We start from the raw sequence: 7091 nt of genomic DNA, 5'->3' as shown, positions 1-7091 counted from the left end.
CGGTAGTGATTCCTTCAGTTAAAACTTTCATCGAGCAGTCTTTTGTAATATCAGGCACGACACCTACCCAATGGAGCAAAATCCAGACGTGGACACACTAAAAGTATTTCCCATGTTGCTAATTGATAGAAAGCGATCGCTCTAATGTGTCCTTAGTCACGCATTCTGGTGACATTTCTAGATATAAATAGTAGTTGGATCTGTTGGTTTGGTTTTTTGTTTTGTTTTGTTTGTTTTTGTTTTTTTTTTTTTTTTTTTTAATGGGTATCAGTAGGTATAAAGAAAGCTAAAGACATGTCTTTAACATTACCCTCTGTTTCTGCATGGCCTCCTAGCATGACGTTCAGAAGCAAGCAACCTTCACTGCTCCCTTCTATGAGGCAGCAAAGTACTTTCATGTTCAGAACTGCTGGTCACAGAATAAAACAAACTTTCCAGTGGCAGCTGTGACTGATACCTATAAGGAATATGGTTCACTTTACGTATTGTTTACAGACCACTTAATGGAGTCTAAAGCACATTTGTCATGATGCTGCAAGGACTCACTTTGTCTCATGCTATCACATGAAATCCAGAGCATGTATTCAAGTTGAGTGGAAACATTGTAGAATCATTAGTGCTTCTTGATGGGGTTGGTTGGTTGGTTTATTTTTTTAAAAGCAGAAGCTGTCATCTCTTCCTTCTGGTAAATCAGCATCTTTTATTAGCTATCATATTTTCACATTATGTACCCAGCAGAATCTTTTTATTGAGACTGTCTTCCAAATTAAACTTTAAGATTCCAGGAAAATTGTAACAAATATCTTAAGTCAGTCAGACGTGAAGCTCACGAAAGAGGCTAGAGGAGTGCTCCTGGTGTGGTACTTAGTTTCTGCCTCCAGCACAACACAATTTCATCTGAAAGGCTGGACTAACTTACCTAGGTTACGTATAACAGGATAGGAGTTTAAGCAAGATATATTTGAGCAAATATCAATAAAAAATTTACTATAGGAAGGTTTCTCCTTAGGACTGTCGACTGCATAATCTCAAAAGCAATGCCTCAGCCTTTTCTGGCAGGAACAGAAGGAGGCAGGAGGTTTGGATTCTACACCTTGCTCTCTGCCCCTGAGCTGCCATGTGGGCAAGTCACTTTCTTTTTTTATTCTGTTCTTACCTGTCTTTAAAGTGAGAGTGATTTATGTCTTCCTATACGAAATTATCTGAAATCTGCAAGTTAAAAAAATGCTGCATTACAGTCTAGGACTTTATAGGATCCTAGTGGCAGATTCAGCACTGAAAAGACAAGCAAAGTAGATGGAAAATCATATAATGTACTTCACTGTTTAATTGGTTGCTACTCTTGCAAAATCATGAGATGAGAAAATACTGACCCTTTACTGTATCCTGCAGTGGGCATCTCTTGTGAACATGACGTGTTTGACACCACTGATTCACACACAGGTTGCAGTGCAGAAACCTAAGTGCTACATAAAACATCCCAAGGTGAAGAAATTAAGGTTTCATAACAAGCTAGTAACATAAGAAAGTGATGTCAACAACCTCCAAATATACGAGCTGTTTCTGATCTGTTAGTGGCAGAGAAACGTTCTTGTGATGGAAACACCCAAAGCTGCTTGGATGAGCTTTCCAAAGCAGGACAGATCTGAGAAGACTGGTCAGGCTCTTCCAAGCAGACATAAAGTAGGTTGGCTTCCTGAAAAATAGGATAATTGCACTAAAAATAAGCAACAGAGATCATCTCAGGGCAAGGCAAATCAAGCATTTGGAAGAACTTGAACCCATAAAATTGTCCTCATTCTGACACTTTCAGCATTGTCTGGCTCACCTTTGATGAAAAAGCACATAAAATTCACTAAAACTGACTGTGTAGTAAAAGCAGCAAGGCAATTTTCCAGTAAAAACTTTCAGGTAGATGGGTTAGTAGGGCCTGGTGAGTTTTTTGATGCATAGGATTTTGAATCATGGTGAACACTGTTGAAATTTGCTGTTCAGAGATTAACTACCCCTCTTAGGCTTTGAGGCTTTTGTTTAAATGCAAGCAGTTAAACTGTGTTCATCGACACTAATTCAGGTGTACACAAATGCACAACAGATTAGGGATACTTATTTTAATATTGATGAAATGCAAAGATCACATTTAATAAAACACCTTATCCAGTAAAACACCTTATTTTAAACCAGGTCCGGTTTCCTTTGTTAACTTCCATTTTCTTCTTCTGTATGTGAAATTGTATTCATACAAAAAAATTTGGAGTAGAATATATTACAATTGTCATGGATTATTTTTATAGATTTCAGTTTATTGGGGGTTACTGCTTATACTTTTTCTCTGGGAGCAATTTGAGCCCAAATATAAAATCCTGTAAACAAAATGAAGCCATGAACTACTTAGGGCGATGACTGCTTTAGATTCCCTTTGATCCCTCTGCAGACCCAGGTCTAATTGAGAGAATCTGTTCATACATTTTGATATTTTTTTTTGTCTAAAAAGGTAACTAATCAGAATCTCAATTTAAAAAAAAATATTAGAAGGAAAAAAAAAAAGAAGCCATGTTGCTATTTTTTCTCTTTTAAATCCATTCAGATATACAACAGTATCACAAAATTAACAGACACAAAAAGATGAATTAATCCTTATTGAGGTATTTGGTTATCTCATTTCTGCTCATCTGAAGTCAATGAAACTTTGTTGTATACCAGCAGGGAAAGAACTTGTAAGAGCTGCTCTTTACTAAGCCTTCACTCCAGAATTTTACCCTGTCACATGACGAAACAGAAATAATATCTCTTGTCAGGAATGACCATAATGTACTGTGAGGTTTCCCATTTATTGTGGTAGCTATACTATTGAAGAACGATTGCCATCCACAGGTGTTTTATTTACAGTGTTGTTTTATACTTCATCTTCTAAGTTTAGGTAGGACACAAGTTGCATGACCTCCAGACCACTTCTGGCCCACAGCACACCGAGAGTTCCGCAGAGTTCTGTTTGATCAAAAAGTGACTCTTCCATTTCAGTTTGCTGAAGTCCCAGATATTTCTTTACTATCTTCTAAAAACAAGTTATTACCTCTTACATTATGTCCTGGAAAGTAGTTATAACTTCTGATCAGTCCATGAGCCTGCATTTCCGTTGGCAGATGTCTGTTTGATCCTGTGGCCTGAATAAAGAAGTCATCTTTTGTGCAATGAAGTCAACTTTCCTGCAACCAAACTTCTCCTGGAGCCAGTCAGAAGGTGTAAGCTGAATGAAAGGTTTCATTTTCACTAGAAAATGCTATTTGTTTGGACTGAAATTTTCGTAACAGTGCATCTGATGCCAAAAACAGATCTTATGGCTAAGATTGTCATGGCTAGGATGGAACTTGGTCAAATGAGGACACTGGTGTCAAGTTGGCAGCCCAGAGGTCACACATACCTGTGAGTACCTGACCACCACGTGAGTAGCTGGCCACCAAGCTATTAAATCTCTGGAAGTATTTGCTTTCCTATTGCATTTTGGAGGGGTAAAAATCCACAGATGACCTTTTCTTTTTCCAAATTATTACAGAATGAATTCCTGTTGTCACTTCTAGTTCAAAGTCCCCTTCCTGACCTCTATCTCCCTGTTCCCATTTCCTCCAACTGCCTCTCTGTATCTGGGATGGAGATTCAGGCTTAAACCCTGTCACTTCTTTGCTGACTCAGTTTCCAACAAAAGACCTTTGTGATGTCTGCTTATGATCATGCAATAAAATAACCAGATTAATAGACTTTAAGCCAGCACCGGGACATGAAGTTAAGGTAGAGGGTACAAAGCATTAGCTAATACTATTCTCCTCATCTCCAGAAAAGTTTTCTCTGAAGTGGTTTATTCATACTCCAAATTGGATGAAGCCAAAAAGGGAGTGCTAGCTTTAAGGTATACAAAGTGTATACTTAATAAAAGGAAGCTTTCAAGAGAGGAATGTGTGAGCTAATGCAATCCTAGAGCAAGAGTAACTCATGCTTTAACAAGTTACATGCATTTTTGTGTCTGTGGATGATAACTTGCCCCTACTTGTCAATGCCAATTATCTCCTACTAAATTGTTCAGCTCTTAGTGGTCAAGAGATTCAATGCTTAAATGAACAACTCTGAAGGTGTCAGAGAATAATTTCTTCACATATATGGATTAGGGAGGTAAGATGTAAACACGTCTATAGCACAAGGTCATTTGGTGTACAAGCTCCAGTTGGATGGTATATACATGTCAAGGAAAAAAAAAAATGTCAGACTGAAAACAAGACATTTCAATTAACAATGAGAGCCAAAACCATCAGAGCATGTGATAATATCCTTGTCATTTAGCATCTTGAAACAAAAATTGGTAAGGGAGATTTTGTAATTATATCAGAGAAGGTCTGTTTTTAAGGAAAACAAGGCACATATATGCTAGGAACAGCAGAGGTTGATTGCTCAAGGGCAGAAGATTGACTGGCTTCTCATGCCAGTCAACTTATACTCTAGTTTTCCATCTGCATAAAATATTTTCACTGTCTGTATAAATTTCATTCTCTAGTTTAGCTTAAAAGACATTGACTTTTGAGTTTCATTTGGCATCCACGTATTTCAATGTGTTCAGCCATAAACTCCTCCACATAGATTATACATCTGAACTAGTAAAAGCTTTCGTTAAGAGGGAAATGGTATGCTTCTGAGTTATTGGAAAGTTCAGGAGGTGAAAAACATTTCCTGCTTCTATAAATGACATGTTTGAAAATAAAGCATTTTATTACAATGGTCATTTGGAAGCTGCAGCTGGCAGCTCTCACTTTGGGGGGAAAAATGAATGTGGCTTTGACAGTAGCAAAATAACAGTTTACATATGAGGTCGCTAACAGTATTCATAAATATGTAATTCTGTCTTAAACTGAGCTTTCCTTATGTGTCAGGAGGCTTTCTGAAGAAAATGTTAAGACACAAATTAAAATATTCCTAAAGAAAGCTTAATTTGGGGGCATAGAGGGAGGATAAGGGAGGGAAGGAGAATAAATTCTTAGCACTCCAGGGTAATTCAGGCTGGAAGGGAACTCAGGAGAGCTCTAGACCAATCTTCTCCTCTGAGCAGGATCAGCTCTAGGATCATACCAGGTTGTGCAGGACCCTGCAGTCTGGTCTTGGAAACATCCAAGGATGGAGACCTTGCAGCCTCTTGGGTCAATATGCTACACCGACCTTATGAGGGAAAGCTTTTCTGTCAGCATGTTAAGCCACTTGACTCTAGGAATTTGAAATCACCAGAAAAATGTGACCAATAGTGGCCTTTGAGACGCCTCTCTTTTTTTGAGAAGACAGGATCGTACACCATTCATCTCTGGAGGTAGAGCTTTGTCACCAGAACACTCTGTTTTGGGAGAATAGTTATCCTCTCTGTCCTGATGGAGCTATTCCAACTTATAAGATATTTCTGAGAGGTAAAGCGAGTAGAAGTCTGTTGGGTGGACCACTGTTGGAAGCCAACAATTCTGATGTTTTGCTTTGCAGTATATCACATGGGGTCTTACCTGGCAGGGTGCTCTGCTACTGCCTGTTAGATGGAATCCATCAGGTAGGGTAGGAAAAAAGAGTAGCTGATTTGTAGTGCCAGATGGACTTTTTGCAGTCTGGTCCCTGTCTAGACTCAAGGAGCTTTCCTGAGGGCTTCAGGTGCCTTCACCACCACAGAAGAGCAGATTGGGGTTTCAGAGGCTTTAAGCACTTTCCATGAGCCACCAGCTGTGAGTCTCCAGGCTGGGCTGTGGACCTCACTGTCTGGTCTGCACAGGGGACAGCAGGGAAGGGCTTTGCTATTTGTTTCACCTCCCACGCTACAAAGATGTAGCAAAGGACAGAAATCGCACTCAAGTTTCAACTTTAAACACTGAAAATAGCTGAAGAGCAGTGAAAGCGTGCTTGGGAGTAGCAGTCTGTAGAGCTTAAGTGTTTGGCATGCAGTTATGTGGTGTTTCAGTAAAACTCGGTGTTTCAGTACAACTCCTCACACACTCCAGTTTAAGCATCTGTTTAACTATTTGGCTGACCAAAGCCAAGAACTCTGAATATTGTGTAATCACATCTCATGCTGATACCTGTTAAGGTATGTATGTATTATCAATACTGGATATCTGGATGTAATTTGAGCTCTGTTGATAAGTCCCCAGGGTTTTCTTTTTTCTTTATTTATTTATTCTTCTCCGAGAATTTAACTTAATATATTGTATAAAAAAATATCGATGTTTATTTGTCTGTGAATGTAGGAGGTAGGAATTTTGAGTTTATTTGCTTGTAGATTCTGACTTCTTTTGTGGCTTTAGAAGTGGCATGTATGTATCCAAAATACGATTTGCTTTTAAACACCTACCAGTCATTAGGCTTTATGGCTATTGATTAATAAATTCTTTGTGGAGGAGGTATTTTTAATATAAAGTGCCACAATGTGAAGGTATGTTTTGACAGTCTTTTCTATGCATAGTCAATATTGATTTTTATTATTGTTTACACAAAAATTAAATTAATTGCTTTGTTTTCTGACACTTGAAGAAATACCATTGAAAACTCTAAATATATACATAGGTAATAGTTGTGCATATGACTGATATTCATCTGTGAAGTTTGACCACCTTGGAACGGAGACTGGTGCTTTAAAAACTGTTTTTCATATCAAATACTATTGTAAATGGAAAATTTTATTTTCAAAGCATTTAAGGGAATGACAGCAAGGTCTAAAAATGTGTATTCGAGTGATCTTTACCTTCACAATCCTGTTACTATGAATGATACTACTCATATGACTGAAGGTTGCAAAACTAGATCCAGAGTAAATATTTGATTTTGGAATAATATTCTATGTACTTTGAAGTGTTATTCAAGATACTCTAAAGTATATTTATAATTTACTGGAAATATTTACTGTTCTCAACTTATTTTTCTTTCTCTTTTGGTAGTATTTGATGTATACTTACTCTAACTTGTAATAGCCCAGTGTATAACAGATGTTTTCTACTCATTTTGAACACTTTCAGGTTAAGTAACCATAGATTAAAATACATCCTTTAAAAAAAAAAATCAAAACAAATACAAAAATTTTT

The sequence above is a fragment of the Tyto alba genome, unplaced genomic scaffold, assembly GCF_018691265.1.
Source record: "Tyto alba isolate M040663 unplaced genomic scaffold, T.alba_DEE_v4.0 Super-Scaffold_1, whole genome shotgun sequence".
In the NCBI taxonomy this organism is placed as follows: Eukaryota; Metazoa; Chordata; class Aves; order Strigiformes; family Tytonidae; genus Tyto; species Tyto alba.
Note: the sequence above shows the minus strand (reverse complement) of the source record.